This window comes from Phoenix dactylifera, unplaced genomic scaffold (genome assembly GCF_009389715.1).
Source record: "Phoenix dactylifera cultivar Barhee BC4 unplaced genomic scaffold, palm_55x_up_171113_PBpolish2nd_filt_p 000233F, whole genome shotgun sequence".
NCBI classification, from domain to species: Eukaryota; Viridiplantae; Streptophyta; class Magnoliopsida; order Arecales; family Arecaceae; genus Phoenix; species Phoenix dactylifera.
Window position 1 is genome coordinate 316,404 of NW_024067734.1, and position 19,433 is coordinate 335,836.

The 19,433-nt window shown below is 40.5% G+C and overlaps 1 long non-coding RNA gene across 1 annotated transcript; it reads left to right on the forward strand.

Moving 5' to 3' along the window:
• The first annotated feature begins 6,527 nt into the window (after positions 1-6,527).
• Positions 6,528-9,592, forward strand: LOC103718552. Its single transcript, XR_005507576.1, has 4 exons — positions 6,528-7,223; positions 7,314-7,640; positions 7,791-7,892; positions 7,981-9,592. It is a non-coding gene; the product is annotated as an uncharacterized LOC103718552 (long non-coding RNA).
• Positions 9,593-19,433: the final 9,841 nt, after the last annotated feature.

A 19,433-nucleotide genomic window follows, 5' to 3' on the forward strand; every position in this document is an offset into this window, starting at 1 on the left:
AAGTATTATGGGGCTGGTTTTAATGAAGAAGAATATCGGGATTCGGTTGTTGGTAATAGGAGATATGGAGGGCGGTTTAGAGAAGATAGGTTTAGAGAAGATAGGTTTAGAGAAGATGGGAATCGGGAAGATAACAACTTGGGTATTATTAAGATGAAAATTCCAGCGTTTCAAGGAAGAAACGACCCCGAGGCTTATCTTGAGTTGGAGAAAAAGGTAGAGTTAGTGTTTGATTGCCACAACTACTCCGAAATGAAGAAAGTAAAACTTACTGCCATTGAATTTTCTGACTATGCTATTGTGTGGTGGGATCAGTTAGTGTTGAGCAGGCGGCGAAATAGGGAACGATAGGTAGAGACGTGGGAAGAGATGAAAATAGTGATGAGGAAGCGGTTTGTGCCCAGCCATTACCACCAGGAGTTGTACAATAAATTGCAAACGCTCAGACAAGGTAACCGGAGTGTGGAGGATTATCATCAAGAGATGGAGATTGCTATGATCCGGGCTAATATCGAAGAAGACCGAGAGCTACTATGGCTAGGTTCTTGAATGGCTTGAATCAAGAAATTCATGATAGGGTGGAGATGCAGCATTATGTGGAATTGGAGGACATGGTACACATGGCCATCAAGGTGGAGCAACAACTCAAGAGGAGGGGTGGTACAAGTGCATCCCATAATTCGGGTTTTCCCCATGGAAACCAAGTCATGTGAACAAAGAGGAGAAACCAACTGCAAAACCCAAATTCGAGCCAAAACAAGAGACAACCAACCATGGCACTCAAGGTAAATCTGACCCTTCCACTTCTCGAAACCGTGACATTAAGTGTTTTAAATATCAAGGCAGGGGTCACATAGCAAGTCAATGCCCGAACAAAAGAGTCATGGTGATAAGGGGTAACGGAGAGATCGAAACCGACGATGAGTCCGATACCAACTCTATGCCACCATTGGAGGACGTGGATGGTGAAGAATATGCGGTCCAAGGTGAATTGTTGGTGTCAAGAAGACTCCTAAGCTTGCAAGCAAAAGAAGTTGAAGAAGTGCAGCGGGACAACATCTTTCATACTAGGTGCTTGTCAAAGACAAGGTATGTAGTATGATTGTTGATGGAGGAAGTTGTACTAATGTTGCAAGCACAGCCTTGGTGGAGAAATTAGGACTGCCCATACTGAAACATCCTAGGCCGTACAAGTTACAATGGCTGAATGATAGGGGCGAGGTAAAGGTGAATAAGCAGGTTTTGGTTTCATTCCGCATCGGAAAATATGAAGATGATTTTGTGTGATGTAATTCCGATGCAAGCTGGATATTTACTATTAGGCCGACTGTGGCAATTCGATCGGAGTGTTAAGCATGATGGCTTCACCAACAAATACTCGTTCGTGCTCAACCAAAAACCCATCACTCTTGTACCGATTACACCGAAACAGGTTTATGACGATCAAGTGAGGTTGCAAAAAGAGAGTGAGCAAAAAAAAGAGAGTGATCAAAAGAAAAAAAGAGTGAAAATCGGAGAGTGGACGAGCAAAATGAGAGAGAAAAAGAAAATCAAAATTTAGCCAATGAGAAAAATTTAGAGAAAAAACAAAAAAAATTCTATGCAAAAGTGAGTGAGATTAAGCGAGCAATGTTTTCAAATCAATCGATGATAGTCCTTTTGTACAAGGAGGCATTTTTAAATACTAACGAACTTGACCCTGCTTTGCCTAGTTCTGTTGTTTCTCTTTTGCAGGAATTTGAGGATGTCTTTCCCGAGGAAATACCACATGGATTACCACCAATTCGAGGGATTGAACATCAAATTGACTTTGTTCCCGGTGTGACAATTCCAAACTGACCAGCCTATAAGAGCAATCCCGAGAAGACAAAGGAGCTTCAATGGCAGGTAAGTGAGTTGTTGGAGAAGGGGTATGTAAGGGAGAGCATGAGTCCATGCGCCGTTCCAGTTTTACTTGTACCTAAGAAGGATAGGACGTGGAGAATGTGCATTGATTGCCGAGCCATCAACAACATTACGGTAAAGTATCATCATCCTATTCCTCGCTTAGATGACATGTTAGATGAGTTGTGATGCAAACCTCAACAAACCTGCCGTGAGACCCAACAACAATAGTTTGGAAAATCAATTCCTAGATCGATCAAAAAAAGTTAAAAGGAAAGGAATATAGACCCCGTTGCTATAAAGAGCAAGAAACCTATATTATCAAAGGATTAGGAATATTGACCCCGTGACTATAGAGAGTCAGAAACCAATATTATCAAGGGTTGGAGGTTCAAGTGGTTGTACTTGAAACTACTGTAAGTTCTACACAAGAACAATAGAGAGAAAATTCTCACAAGAAGATTATATTTCGAAATTGCTTGATTACAAGTGAAAACACCAAGTATCATATCAATGATCCCATGAGCTATAACAATGTTAATAGTCATTTGATGGCCCCAGATGCCTGAAGGGGAGATATGGGTTGAGAAAGCACTAATCTCAACTTATTGGCCAGAATTTCACCTACCTCTATGGAAGTCGAGTGCTATGATCTGGCATCCGCTTGCAACATATTCAGGCTTCAATTGAAATTTGACTTGAGTTGCACCGCAACTTTAATTATGAGGTTCCAAACAACACCTAAATGCAAGTCTACCTGCATTTAAGCATCCAATGTAGGATTGTTAAATATGAAATTTAAAAATTTTAAACCTTTTCAAATCGAAAAATAATTAAAGATTCCAATAAAATTCTAATACCTAGTAAACTGGGTCTGATTCAGTTGATCGGTCCAGATGATTCAACCCAAAAGAACCAAAAAAAAAAAATGAAGCACGTGCTAGGAGGGAAGAGGATCATGACCGAAATCCGACCTAGAGTCAAATTCCATTCGACAAACATAGGAGAAAGAAGGTTTCAACCTTTATCGAAGCTCACCGCTGAAGTTTCTCTTTAGTTTTTCTTTCCAATTGCTGATTCCCGTTCACATCGTTGCTGCTGTTAACCATCGTCGGAAGCCAGGTAAGTGTTAGATATATGCCCTAGAAGCCAATCTGGCTGACACATTATTAATTCTGGGACATAGTTTTGTACTTGACTTTATTATTATTAATTAATAAATGGGCATTCTTTTCATTTATATTATTTATGTGTCTATAAATTGTCTAAGGAATTAATAAGATGATGATACATATTCTCAAGAGTTGAGAATTTGAGCAATGTATCATTGGTGATTAATTTTTAAATGCCCCTGATTAATGGATCATCATGAGGACGGTGATCGATCCGATAAGATAAAAGCACGGATCGCTTTTCTTATGGATGGACGAAACTCGAGTCCACAGTATAGGGACACTGAGGTGATAGTGCAGGTGCTTGTTAGAGAACAAGGGTACTGAGCGTGATCAAGATAAGAAGTCCTGGATGTCTATCCACTCATCAGTGACTTGCTTGATGTTGCAGTAGTATGACTGGTCCTTTGACCTGCGATGCTTCGGCTACTCACAGTGAGGTTATTGTACTTTGACTACATATATACCTGGTTTCTAGTCATATGGGTCTTTGTAGTGTAGATTGGCTGCAGTAGGTTCACTATAGGAGTAGGGTATGCACCTACATGGAATCTATCGATCTTGATAGATGAGGAGAGATCCTATGTGATTTATAAGACTGAGTTCGTAAGACCTTGGCCAGGGCAATACATACAGTGGAGAAAGAGTTTTCCACTCTCGAACTCAAGTCGAATAAATTTAGACATATGACAGACGATGGGGTTTGACGAGTTATCCATGACCTCCGGTCTGTAAGGATTCACGATAGAAAGACTGTATTATACGATAATTGCACCTAGAGGTTCATCATTCCATTCTGCTGGGTTGCCACTATATGCTGTTAGGTATCACTGGTGGATGGTGAGACTCACAGGGACCATCTTGATGGTCGATGATCCCTGATGAGTTGAATTGGAATTGTTTCAACCCATTGAAAGGAGTTTTCAATAATATTGTGATAGAGATTGCAATCTATCTCACTACCAGTCAGAATAGACCTATAGGGATACACACATTAGAGGTATTGACCGATCCGATGGTTGAATTGTGATTAGTAATCACAAATAATCAATTTGATTGATAATTGGTTAACCTGCTAAGAGTTAGTGAGTTGAAGAAGAAATAATTGCGATCGGATTTTAATTTAATTTAATTAATTGGACTTGATCATGAGTCCTACTTGGAGTAGGATCCTTGGAGTCCTAATTGGACTAGAATTTCAAATTAAATTAGAGTCCTACTTGGAGTAAGATTTCAGATTTACGGAGACCATCTATCCACGAATATCAGATTTACGGAGACCATCTATCCGCACAAGGTGAAGATCTGATCTTCCTAATAATATAAAATGATTTAAAAGATTTAATCCTAATCTATCTACAAACGAAGTTTTTAAAATACGTTCATGCGATGAACGGATCCTGCATATGCCTTTCCGCTGCAATCTAAAAATTTTTGAAATTTTCTGCGGCATATGAGGGTTGCTAACAGTAAGAACTCGGAAACCTTTTATGGACTCTTCATCTCTTTCTTCTGAACTCCTTGGAGCCTCAATTTTGGTCAGTGATTGTTGAATTTTGATTGAGAATGGCAAAGCCCTGTTTTCCCCTATTTTTGGAAGTCCGACTTTTCTTTTACTTTTTCGACTGTTGTTTGCCGCTGACACTCGTCACCAGGGTCTTCTCCTGATTTCCCACAGTGATTGGAAGCCATAGCCGGAGTTCCAGCTGTTGGGATACTTAGTTTCCATAGTTTAAGAGGTGGAAACCCCAATGTTGGGTGATTTTGCACTGCCAACCGCCGGCTGACGGTTGTGGGTGTTGGGAATTATGTCCTAAATCCAATCAATTGTTGATTGTAAATGTATTTGAATTAATTATAAATAATATGGTATTTATTCATCACCAGAACATCTTTACAAACTCCGATGTGATGAAGTTCTTAGGACTGCTTTGTGTAATAAAATATGATTTTGTCACACAGGTCCTTAAATGTTCATGACCGTATGATATACTATTAATTGGACGATAGTATTATCGAGCGTAGGTCATTATGTATCATAATTGTTGGTTGTCTTCCAAACCAAAGAGTATAGAGATACTAGTATGGTATACAGGTGAATGGTAGTGTACGTTCACTGAACGTGACCAATTGACGGACTCTCTCTTGTCAAGAGTTGTTCCAAGTGGATATGGATATATGTATCCTCTAGACCTAAGATTGCAACCGGTGGCTTGCAAGCAACTCACTGTACTTTGGTGCTGGACTACCTGAATTTCTAATCCAGCGACGAAAGGTTTCTGGGTCCAGTTAAGTACTTGTGGTAGTCAGTTGCAGATCAAGATGGGATTGACCTCCTTTAGGAATAAGGGTGAATGCCTTGTGTTTTCAATTAAGTAGTACCCGGGCCAGGAAAGTCAAATCTCTATCACTTGACTTATTGAATTGAAACATATTTCCGAATGGATCGTTTTAGGGTAGACAAACTCTGAACCCACCTTGGACATTTTCTGGTCAAGAGGATGAATTATGCGGTAACCATAGTCCATAGGTTATAGAATGTTGCTTTGCATCTATTCGGCCTATTGCTAGATGGTTACTTCGATTAGTACAGGAAGTATTTTTGTACTACCGGTTTAGGTTCGAACCTATGAGGTCACACGCTTAGAAGTTTCTGGATTGATCAAATGGCTGATTGACGATTGAGAATCATCTAGAGGTAAAATAGTCAATGTGATTGACTGATTGCCCTAAGTAATTGTTGCTAGGAAAAGTTAATTGGTGATTGGATCACTGATTAGACTCAATTTGATTGAGTAATAGAGATTGGGCTTGACCAAATTCAAATATGATTTAAAATTGGTAAAACTGTAATTGACACCAAAATTGGTTTGGTGAAAATATCTAATTTGCCCCCAACCAAATCAGATTTGGCTTGAGTCAAATTGGATTAAAATCAATTATGATCCTAGTATGACTAGGACTTTCTTCCCTTTGTGGGACCCACATACTGTATGTGGGACCCACGTCCTGCCTATGTGGGACCCACATGTTGTATGTGGGACCCACGTCCTGCCTAGGTGGGACCCAATGGTGTATGTGGGACCCAAATCCTGCCTAGGTGGGACCCACATCCCGATCGCCCTTCAGGCCACTTCATCCCTTTGCATGCATGACACGTGGCAGAGCAGGACATCTCTTTTGCTTGCATGTGTGATATGTGGCAGGCCTGGACACCTCACACTCCTCCTGATGTCATCCATGACCTCATCTGCCTCATGAGGTCATCCATGACATCGCCCTCTAGGCTACCTCACCCCTTTGCATGCGTGACACATGGCGGAGCAGGACACCTCTTTTTCTTACATGTGTGACATGTGTCCTGGCAGGAAACCTCATCGGACACCTCATAGAGACACTTCACCCTCTTCTTGGCCTATAAATAGGCCACCCCTCTTCCTTCTTCTCTACATCAAGAGCACCAGAGAAAGAGAGTGAGAAGAGAGAGAAGCTCTGAAGGTGAAAGCCTAAGAAGGAGTTCTTGAGCTATGAATGTCCATTTTCTTCCTTCTTCTCCCTTTCAGCCAACCTTCTGCCTCCCTGCGAGCTAGCACTCCCCAGGAAGCTGATCATTTCGGAGCTTCGCGTGGACGAATCATCGAGGCCGGATGCTTGTGCGACTGCGAAGCATCCTTGAAGGAACCTCCTTCTAAAGGTAAGAGATCTGATCTCTTTTATGGTTGAGATATGATCTCAATCTTCAAATCACAAGAAGTTGTGTTTTATGCATATTTATTGGAATCACATAATCCTCGGAATCTGAGGGCTTTGTGATATTTGGTGTCAAAGCAAAGGATTAGTGGAAACTATTCGATTTTTGAGAACTCTCACGCGTGATCGTGTGACGAAGCATGGCTCTCCACCCGGGGGCTCATATGATGAGTGCTTTGATAGGCACGCGCAGGTGTCACCCTATGTATCGGGACTGAGCCCGCGCCACATATGATGTGCAATTGAAGACTGTCTTCGACTGGTACCAGAGTCAAAATATCTAAAATATCAAGCATATTTTGGGTTAAAATGTAAATCCATTCTTTCCGCATAAAAGGTTAATTGTGTCTGCTCAACTATGCGAAGTGGAATGATATGCTTCCTTCATATAAAGTTGAGCTTCTTAGAGCTGTACAGGTAAAGAATTGAATTTAATATTGTATGTTAGTTTGCTTACTATCATAATTATAATTTTTGATTTAGCATTGTTATTTTACTTTGGTGTAGAGTAAGTTTGTGCTCCCTGTAGAAAGCCATAACTGGGTGCTAAAGTCCCTCAACAGCAAATGGAAAGAATATAAGGGGAAGTTGAAGATGGACTACAAGGGCGAGGGTATGACATAGGAGAAGGTTGTTCGTAATTGTCCTCCTGATATATACCCTTATTAGTAGAGGGAGCTTATTCACTACTGGTTTTCTGAGAGAGGACATGTTGTGTATACTCTCTCAATATTTTGGCAAACATATTCCGACATTGGTAGAGCTGCACGAGCATCTCAGATAGTTCCTTACACTTCAGGTTCGAAGAGTTATGTGAGGTGTAGAGATGAATTTGTAAGTTTCTTTGAACTCTTTGTCATATTTCAAATTACTCAATCATATATTCGTAAAGATGAAACTCTTTGAATTTGTTTGCGTGTATCGTCTATCATATATCACATATCATGGATGATATATAGCGTGCTAATATACTTTTTGTTATAGATGGAAGAGAATGGCAGAAAGCATGGTGAGGTAGAGTTCTACAGAATGATTGACACCCACCGAGATGGCAGCTTTGTCCAGAAGGAGTTGAGAGATATAGTTGTATGTATTCATCTTTGATTTGTACAACGATTTTTTATTAGTTTTATTTTTTCAAATATTAATGTGACTATTTTTTTCTAAAATATAGGACAGAACTACATCCTTTATTTCAATGTGTCAAAGAGTCATTATCATCTAGCGAGCCAGTCGCATCGAAGCTCAGGTGTTTGCCAAATTGATGGGCCCAGAGTGTTATGGTTGAGTGAGGGGTTATGGCGTTTACCTCCACTTAATTATCTGTAGCGAGTAGATATATCTAGATGTCAGACAAAGTAGTAGCATTGCAGAGGTTTGTAGTCTGAAGATAGCGATGGAGAAAATTAGGCAGAGCCATCAGACAGAGATGGAGGAGATGAGGCGCAGCCATAAAACAGAGATACAATCTTTGAGAGCTTAGTTTGACAAGATTGTATCTATGTTGCATAGATTTGTCCCTCCTTAGGTAAATAACTATATCTATTTGAATATTTTACATAATTTTTATGTATTTTTGTATGAGCTTAATAATTTTCGTATTTTTAACTTCTATAGTTTCTATCTTTTTTTTGTAGATGCATGATACTTTCTCTACTCGTAGAGATGATGATGATGATGATGCCATCGACCCATGATAGCTCTTAGATTATTTATTTATAAGTTTGATATGTATATTATTTTATGTTTTTCGAAGCAAATTATAAATATAAATTGACAAGGTAAATGTAATCATATTTGACAATTTGAATATTTTGAATGATCTGTTTGACTGTGACATGTGTTATTATATGACTTTTGTTGTGTATGTATTTAGTGTATATAAATATATACAGAGTTTTAAAATTTTTTAAATAATCTTTTTTTATAAAAAAAAATAACTCTTACGATTCTTTAAAGCGTCATTAAAATATATATTAGCGATGCTTCTTAACATCATTAATTAAAAATGCAAATAAGCATTGTTGATATAAGAAGCTTCATCGCCGACGCTTTTAAAAAGCGTCGGCGATCAGCGACGCTTATAAGCATCGGCGTCTTTTATAATTACCAACGCTTTTGACAGTAACATAGCCGACGCTTTTGCAATGCTTTAGAAAGCGTCAGAAATAAAACTACCGACGCAAAAAAGTGTCGACAATGCTTGATTTTTCTGTAGTAAAACACTTCCTCCATATGGTTGTAGGCTCAAGTGTGGCGTATCCAAAGGAAAACAACAAGTTTCTGGGCTGTAACAATATTGGAGTCGACTCCTGGAGACTTGGAGTCGACTTCGGCATGCTGTGAAGACTTGGCACGGTGCAGGGGTCGACCCCAGAACTTCAGGGGTCAACTCCTTAAGAGCGATAGAAAAAAGTCCGAGAGCTGTTTTCTGGGACAGCTTCAGGGGTCGACCCCAGGACAGCAGGGGTCGACCCCAGGACAGCAGGAGTCGACCCGAGCACTGTTTTCATGGAATTTTCAGGCGTGAAGCGAGCCAAGTCAAGGTTTTTCAAGTCTCAAAGGGTCTAAGTCATTCTTAGGCTAGGTTTAGGCTCAAAGGGGGAGAGCATGTAAGTCATGGACTTGGGTTGAGTGCTTCCTAATGTGGCTTAGGGGGAGATTGAGTTGGTGTATGATTAGACTAAAATTGGGTGCCTATATAAAGGCTTGATGTAATCAGTTTTAGGGTTATCACTTGGATTATTGCTTGAGCAATAAAGGAGCCACCAGAAAACTTTCTCCCATGTTCTCTCTTCTCTTCCTCTTCTTCTCCACGAAAATCCTAGTTTGTGATTGTGATTCTCCATCTTTTCTTCCTTCTTTCCCCACGCGGCCTGATGCCCTAGGGGATGCCCTAGGTTAGCAGATATCAGGGATCCACACGCTTTCGCATAGCACCAACAATTGGTATCAGAGCAAGATTTTGGCGTAGGAAAGAAGAAACGAAGGAAAGACAACAAGAGGAAAGCAGTCCGCTCATCTTCCTTCAAGATAATTTCTCAAATCAGATTTGTGTTTATTTGTGATTGTGGTCTGGCCAACCATGAACAATAACATGAAGGTGGAGTTTGAAAAGTTTAATGGAAAGGGAAGTTTCTCTATGTGGAAGGTCTGGGTGGAGGATATCTTGGTGCAGAACTATCTGGATTTGGCCTTGGAGGACGGGCTAGAGGGTATGACAGATAAGGAATGGTTTTTTTTAGAGAAAAGGGCTTGCGCTGCCATCAGAGGATGCTTGGCGGATTGAGCCTTGTATAGCGTCCTAGAGGAGAAGATACCCAAGGGATTATGGACAAAGTTGCATACCATGTATATGGGGAAGAATATGTGCAACAAGTTGATGTTGAAAAAACAATTTTACAGCCTTCGGATGCATGAAGGTGGAGATATTGTTCTTCATATTCAGAGGTTTGACTAGGTTTGCAATGACTTGCAGACCTTTGGGGTGAAGATGGAAGAGAAGGATAGATCTCTACTCTTGCTTTGCTCGCTGCCAGGTTCTTATGATCCTTTGGTTACTACTTTGCTGTATGGGAAGGAGACGCTGAATTATGAAGACATAATTTCTGTGCTAAGGTCCAATAAGCAAAGAGATGTTGGAAATTGTATCCTAAATGTCAATCGTCAGCATGTTGATGATTGAATTTTGTAAATGAATTGACAAATTAATAAAGTATTATTTGGCATTATTCATCATTTCATTGTACATCTTCAAATGAACTTTTATATAATGAAGTCCTTAGGACTTATTTTATGATAAAGGAGGATTTATCTTCAAGTCCTTAAAATTGTTCGTGATCAAATGATATGCTGTTACTAGGACAACAACATTATCGAGATTAGGTCGTTGTGTGACATATACGTTGGTTGTCTTCTTAACCAAGGAGTGTGGAGACACTGATATGTCACACAGATGAAGTGTAGGAGTATATTTTACTAAACGTGACCAATTTCGGAACACTCTACTGTCAAAAAATGTTCCGAGTGGATATGGGTATAAGTTTGACCCTCTGACCTGAGACCACAATCTCTGACTAGCAAGCAACTTACTGTACTTTGGTACCGGACTATCTGAATTTCTAATTCAGTGACGGAAGGTCACTGGGTACAGTCAAGTACTTGCATAGTCAGTTGTGAGTCAAGATGGAATTGACCCCTTCTGGAAACAGGAGATAATGCCTTATGTTCAATTTAGCAAAACCTTAGCCAAGATAATCCTTGTGAGGAGTCACAGGTTTTTTAAAGTTGAATCACATCATGGATGCACTTATTACAGAGTTGACAGAACTCTGAAGTCATCCTGGCATTTAGGAGTCATAGGGATAAATTATACGGTAACCATAGTCCAAGGGTTCTTGAATGTTACTTTGCAATCATTTGGCCTATCCGGACGTCGGGTACCATTGCTAGATGGTCATTTCGATTAGTACAAGAAGTTGTTCTTGTGCTACCGGCTTAGGTTCGAACCTATGGGGTCACAGGCATAGAAGTTTCTAGATTGATCAAATGGCTGATTGATGATTAAGAATCATTTAGGGGTAATTTGGTTAATTCGATTGACAAATTATCCTAAGCAAAAGTTGCATTAAAATAATTATTGAATTATTGAAGGGTTAATTATAATTGGATTACTAATAAATTCAATTTGATTGAATTATTGGACTTTAATTAAGCCAAATTGAATTAGATTCAATTTGGGCTAAATTAGGGTTTGACCTAATTCGATCGGATTCGACCCGAGCCGATTGGACATAACCTAATTGATCGGACGTGACCCAATTGGATTGAGATTGACTCAAATCAATTAAGAGTCCTTATTTGATGAGGATTAAGAGTTTAAATAATCAGAATTTATTATGGAGAAGAATTACTAAAATTTAGGACCCTAGCTTTCTTTCTTAGAGAAGAAAGACACCTCATCCTTATCCCTAAAAGCAGTGGTGCCTATCCTCTTTATTTTTGGCAAATTTTTGGCATGAGGAAAGAGGAGGCGTGGGGCTATTTTTCAGAAAAATATGGCACATCAAATCTTCCTAAAAAGATAGGAATCAAATTCCTAATTTGTAGGGATTGCATTACGCATCAAGTAGGGTGGTGTGCAACTAAAGTTTGGGGTGCAATAACCCCCTGATTTTTAGGGATTCTTGGCACAAGATTAAAAGAGAATTTGTTCATCTCTTAGCTGCCGATTACTAGAATTTTTTGGAAATTTTATCAGCCAAATTCCTTGGCCAAAAGAGGTGTGAGGCGTGGGGGGTCTTTTGGCTATAAAAGGACTCCCACACTTAGGGTTTGTAGAGATGGTCTTTAGAAAAGGGTTCTAAATTCTGAAAAAATTCTGAGAGCCAGCCACCTTCTCTTCTCCTTCTTCTCCTTCATCTCCATCCTTCATCCTCTCGAAGAAGAATCAAAAGTTGAGTGCTTCGAGGGAGAAAAGTTCAGCCACTGCAGCACCTCTGCACGAGCTAGCACTCCTGCAGTTGTGGATCTTCCTAGAGCTTCGCGTGGACTATCTATAGAGGCCGGACATGTGTGTAGCTATACAAGGTGATCAAGGCATCATCAAAGTTCTCAAAGCAAAAAGGTATGAGATCTGATCTCATTAAAAATTAAAATTAGAAATCAACTAGGTTGCTGAAATTCTGCATGACTACATGTTAGACATAGAATCATGCCTACTTGTTTAGGATAAATGTTTAAAGTTCTGAATCTATTTTTGTTGTAGAGATATGATCTCTAGCATGCATAGAAATTAAATAGTTTAATTCATGCTTCTGCTGTAAAATTTTTAAAAATATATGCATGCGACCACCAGGGTTTCCAACAAGAGAAAGATTGACAAAGGATGGAGTTCCTCAGGAAGGTCTTACTATCGGAGAGAGGCTTGGGAGAGGGAAGGAACGGAGAAAGCAAAGGGAACAATCAAAGTTCAAGAAAGGCAAAAAAGAGTTCGGATGCTACAAGTGTAATGAAGCACGACACTTGAAGCGAAATTGTCCGCTTTGAAAGAAGCTTCAGGGAGAGAAGAATGGCAAGGATTCAGTCAGTGCCGTGGTTGATCTCAAGATGAAGGATGACCTTTTGGTAGTTTCGAATGATCACAGAAATAACACGGATATCTGGACAATGGATTCAGCCTGCTCTCATCACTACACACCAAATCGGTCTTGGTTTGCTACATACACCAAAATCGATGAGGGGAGTGTGACATTAGAAGATGATCATCCTTGCAAGGTGGCCGGCATTGGGACCATCAAGGTGAGGATGTTTGATGGGATGGTGCGGACTCTTACCAATGTAAAGCACGTCCTAGATATGAAAAAGAATCTAGTGTCACTTGGCTACTTGGAGAAGAACAGTTACAGCTTTAGTTGCCGTTCCAGGAGTGGTATTTTGAATATATCCACAGGAGCCATAGTTGTGATGAAGGGGAGGACGTTGGAGAATAATTTGTACAAGATGGAAGGGTCCGTGGTGTGTGAGGGATCCGAATTAGCAGCAGTGGCACAGGGCCAGCAGGAAGCATATCGTTTGTGGCATTACCGCTTGGGCCACATGGGAGATTGTGGTATGAAGATGCTAAGCAAAGATGGACTGATATCAGATATGGATGGAGGAGTTTCAGAGGTATGTGAGCCTTGCTAGTTAGGGAAGCAACACAGGGTGAAGTTTTCTACCAGTACTACATGCAGCGGTGGTCCCCTGGAGCTAGTGCACACGGATGTTTGGGGACCGGCCCCAGTCACAGCCAGGAATGGGAAAAGATATTTTCTAACCCTTATTGATGACTTTTCAAGAAGAGTTTGGATGTACTTCTTGAGGGAAAAGTCAGAGGTCTTCTCTAAGTTTAAAGCCTGGAGGGCAGAGGTAGAGAAAGAGAAGGAATGCTGCGTGAAGTGTGTGCGGTCCGACAATGGTGGCGAATTCACAAGTAAAGAGTTTCTGAAATTTTGCGAAGATTGTGGAATCAAGAGGCAATTTTCAGTAAGAAAGACTCCTCAACAGAATGGGGTGGCCGAAAGGATGAACAGGACTCTCATGGAGAAAGCTAGATGTATGAGATTGCAGGCAGGGCTTTCCAAGGTGTTTTGGGTGGATACTGTAGACACGGCCTGCTACTTGGTGAATCGATCTCCTCATACAAAGCTAGATGGGAGGATTCCAGAGGAGCTATGGTCTGGAAAGAAGGTGGAGGTTGGCCATCTTAGAATATTTGGGTGCACGGCATTTGTGCGTATTGATCCCAGTGAGCGGAGCAAGTTGCATGCCAAGTCACGAAAGATGGTGTTCATAGGATATCCGCATGGAGTCAAAGGTTATCGGTTGTGGGATCCCTTGGAGAAGAAGACTACTATCAGTAGGGATGTGGTCTTTGATGAGAATTCAGTCCTAAAGATACAAAGGGTGGAAGAAGAGTGGGGGGAGAACCAACCGGACATGGTTGGACAGCTAACTTCTTATTCAGTTATACCTCTTGCAGGTGCACCAGAAGGACATGAAATTCAGGTGGAGCACCAGTCAGAGGTGCCTCCACATGTGGATAGGAGCGAGATGCTAACTCAGAGACAAAATGTGCAAAGAAAGGAATAAGATCCCAGCAGAAGCATCGAAGTTGCACTGCACAAGCCTAAGCGGATTATGAGGCAGCCGGAGAGGTATGGTTTTGGCGAAACCATGTCTTATGCATTGGTTGCTGTGAATGGAGATCCGAAGACCTATGAGGAGGCATTGGCACACCAGGATAGCGATAGGTGGTCCAAGCTATGGCAAAGGAGATGCAATCTCTTCAAAAAAATCAGACTTGGCGGTTGGTGCAGTTGCCAAGTGGAAAGAAGCCCATTGGATGCAAGTGGGTGTTCCAATGCAAGAAAGAACTTTCAGATAGAGAAGGCATCAGCTACAAGGCCAGGTTAGTGGCTAAGGGATACTCCCAGAAGGAGGGCATTGATTATAATGAAGTATTTTTTCCAGTTGTTCGACATACTTCTATTCGGATGCTGTTGAGCATTGTTGCCATCCAAGATTTGAAGTTGGAGCAAACGGATATTAAAACAGCCTTCCTCCATGGGAATTTGGAGGAGAAGATTTATATGGAGCAGCCAAAAGGGTTTGGTGAGCCAGGGTCAGAAGAAAAGGTTTGTTTGCTGTAGAGATCACTCTATGGGTTGAAGCAATCATCAAGGCAATGGTACTTGCGGTTCGACACATATGTGAGGAGCATTGGCATGACCAGATGTGAGTATGACCCTTGTGTCTATGTGAAGACTCTTGAAGATGAATCTAGATTATATCTACTCTTGTATGTAGATGACATGCTGATTGCTTGCAAGAGTAGAGGAATTGTGGAAGACTTAAAGGTAGCCTTATCTCGGAAATTTGAGATGAAGGATTTGGGTCCAGCCATGAAGATTCTAGGCATGGAGATTCTCAGGGATAGAACCAAGAAGGTGCTGCATTTATCTCAAGAAGGTTACATCAGAAAGGTCTTGCGGAGATATGGCATGGATGGAGCGAAACCGGTGGCATTACCAATAGCTGGTCATGTCAGTCTTTCGAAGACAATGTCACCACATACTGAGGTAGAGGCTGAGGATATGAAGAGAATTCCATATGTTTCAGGAGTTGGGAGTTTGATGTAAGCCATGGTCTATTGTAGACCAGATCTTGCACATGCAGTTAGCCAAGTCAGAAGGTTCATGGCTAACCCTGGCAAGGAGCATTGGAGAGCACTGAAAGGTGTTTTTAGATACTTGGTGGGCATAGTTAGAGTTGGCATTTGCTATGGACTGAAAGGTAGCAAGGAGAAGAATTCCAACATGACCAAGGAGAACCAGAGCCGGATGATTGGTTTTGTAGATGCTGATTACGGAGGAGACATGGACACACGGCGTTCTACCACAGGTTATGTATTTTGCTTGAACGGAAGTCTAGTGTCATGGAGATCAAGCTTGCAACCAATCACGATATTGTCTACAACGGAAGCGGAGTATATTGGCATCACAGAAGCTGCCAATGAAGCTCTATGGCTGAAAGGATTGGCATTGGAAATGAAATTTGCACAGGGGGCTGTCAGGGTGCATTGTGATAGCCAGAGTGCATTGTGTTTGGTTCAGAACTCGGTTTATCATGCAAGGACCAAACACATAGACATCAGGTACCACAGGATTAGGGAGTTGGTGGAAGAACGTAAAGTGGAGCTTGCCAAAGTTCATACGAAGGAGAACCTGGCAGATGCACTGACCAAGTCTCTTCCAAGGGATGGCTTCCTCAGGTGTGTGGCGCTGATGGGATTGATGAACCAGGAGAAGTTTGCGGAGGCTTTGGAGTGCCAAGGTGGAGATTGTAGGCTCAAGTGTGGCGCATCCAAAGAAAAACAATAAGTTTCTGGGCTGTGAACAGTATTGGAGTCGACTCCGGCACGCTGTGAGGACTTGGCACAGTGCAGGGGTCGACCCCAGGACTTTAGGGGTCGACTCCTTAAGAGCGACAGAAAAAAGTCCGAGAGCTGTTTTCTGGGACAGCTTCAAGGGTCGACCCCAGGACAGCAGAGGTCGACCCCAGGACTGCAGGGGTCGACCTCAAGACAGCAGGGGTCGACCCCAAGACTGCAAGAGTCAACCCGAGCACTGTTTTCACGGGATTTTCAGGCATGAAGTAGGCCAAGTCAAAGTTTTTCAAGTCTCAAAGGGTCTAAGTCATTTTTGGGCTAGATTTAGGCTCAAAGGGGGAGAGCATGTAAGTCATGGACTTGGGTTGAGTGCTTTCTAATGTGACTTAGGGGCAGATTGAGTTGGTGTATGATTAGACTAAAATTGGGTGCCTATATAAAGGTTTGATGTAATCAGTTTTAAGGTTATCACTTGGATTATTGCTTGAGCAATAAAGGAGCCGCCAGAAAACTTTCTCCCACGTTCTCTCTTCTCTTCCTCTTCTTCTCCATGAAAATCCTAGTTTGTGATTGTGATTCTCCATCTCTTCTTCCTTCTTTCCCCACGTGGCCTGACGCCCTAGGGGATGCCCTAAGTTAGCGGATATCAGGGATCCACATGCTTTTGCACAGCGCCAACAATGGTAGGGAAATTTTTTGTATGTATCAAAAAGTGCCATCTTATAACATTACTCCAAAGAAGAATAAGTGAATCAATGTTACTTACGCTAGTCTTTATTATGCTACAAGTGTCATGCACGTTTGAATGAATGAAAGCAGATTAACTGGATATATGGCTCTAGGATTTCTACTTAATTTATTAGATTGGGGGAACAGGAAAGGACTTTTACTTCGGCCCTATTTGGGGGAGCTGTTAGCAGTAGAGCTTTTGGAAGTAGAGCTGTTGGAAGTAGAGCTGTCTGAAGTAGAGCTTTTATAAAAAGCTGTTTGCTGTTTAGTAACTAAATTTTTAAAGTATTGTAGCACTTTAACATGTGTTTGGTAAACAAACTGAGAAAATACTTCTGTATGACAAAAAGATCATAAAGAAGATTACTAGTATTATACAACAAAGCATAATAAAATATAAGATATATTAATATATAAATATATAATATTAATGTAATGTAATATAATATAGTACTACAACATTGTATACTATAGGATAATAATTTAATATAATATTAAATTATTTAACATAACATATCAATGTATTATGATATAATGTAATATAATATTATATTTATAGTATAATACACTAATAAATATATAAAATATTATAATTATTAGTGTAAAATTATTTTTCACCCTTCTGATGACCATTTATCTCTCTAACAAATTTTCTAGCTAGATGATAAAATTGGTTAAATAATTACTAATATTTATTTTTATTTATTTACTTATTTATTTATTATTTTATGTCATTGAAATATATTTATTTATTATCTTATTTATTTATTTATTTATTCGTTCATTTATATACATATTTATTTATGCATTTATTTATTATATTATTTATTTATTTCTCATCATAGAGGACAGATTATTTACGACTCATTCATCATTTTCCATTTTAATTTATTTATTATTATTATTTCATTTCATTTAAATACATTTATTATCTTAATTTTCTATTTATTTAATTATATATTTATTATTATTATTATTATTTTCTTTCTTTTTTTTTTCTCCTCTTCTCCCTTCTTCCTTTCTCGAGCCTCTCCTCTTCTTCTCTTTATTTTATTTATTTATTTATTTTATCTCTCCTTCCCTCTTTCTTTTCCCATAAGGGGAGATCGGGCTCGGGAGGACCGGGCAGCAGCAGGCGGCGACCCCTCGGCCGCGCCTGTGGCCGACGCCCACAGCCAGGCTTGTGGCTTCACGGCGGTTGTGTGGGATCCGGCCATTTTCTTCCTTTCTTCTCCGAAGCTCACTTGTTCCGAGAACCCCCTCCTCCATGTTTCCTCCTTGCCCTCGGATCGGGATGTCACCAGATCTGGGCACTCCAGTGGCCTGATGTTCGCCGCCGTCTTCGCTCATGCTAGATTCTACCTCCGGTATCCTCCGTCGGCGCCTCTCCTCGTCGGACTTCGGCGTTGAGAAGAAGAAGGAGAGAGGGAGAGAGAGAGAGGATGGTGAGAGAGGAAGAGGCGATGGGATGGAGGATTCTGGGAGGAAAAGAAACTTTTAAATAGGGGTATTTTGGTCAAAAAAATAACTTTCCGATAAAGCTGTAAACAACGTTTTCGGAAAGCTCCAAAATGGAGCTTTTTCCAAAAAGTTATTTTCAGCTTTCTGGAAAAACTAAAACAGCTTCCTGAAATTTTTTTCAAACACTTTTTTTCTTCCAAAAGTATAGTTAGAGGGTCAGAAAGTACTTTTTGACCATCTAAAAGCTCCTCCAAATGGGGCCTTCTTCATTTACTTTTTCATTCTCTACCTGATTGTTAGGATTCTCACTGCATCTTTCACATGAAAGAATGGTCCTCTTTTTTTTTTTTTCTCGCGACTATTGGATGACATCATGCAAAACCCTCAAATATTTCAAACTTTATTCATTCATCTGAGAAGACCTCAAAAAAACAAATTGTTGCGTGATCCAATTATAGATTCACATAAAGAAAAGATAATTCTTCTTTCATGCCGAAAATACAATCTTGTCCTAATTACTATAGGTCTCTACTAAAGAATCATGTTTCATAAAGATTCATGCAAGAGTATTCCTATCATTGATGAGAGAGAAGAAATTATTCAACGCATGAACACAGCCGAAGCTGATCGCCGGCACCTGGCAAGGAAAAAAATAGAAAACTGCTGATCGCGAAAAGCTAAAGAGTCCGTATTCAACGCACGTCTCTCACGAAAGTCCAAATACAACTTTCCAGAAACCACATGTTTGGACTCTGGAAAACGGAGGGTATCGATAGAATAAATTAGCTCACCAGCTCCTCAAACAGCAAACAGCCTTTTGTCCCTTCTTCGTCTCCTCCGGCAGCATTGATGGTGGGACCCATTCCTATTGCCATAACGTTGTATGAGATGGGACATTAACTCGTGCTTGGTGTTTGAGACGACACAGAATCCGATCCAAGATTTGCCAGTTTTAGTTACGTATCTGTCTGTTCCGTTATGAATAAATAAATGGTAATGTCGCAGGG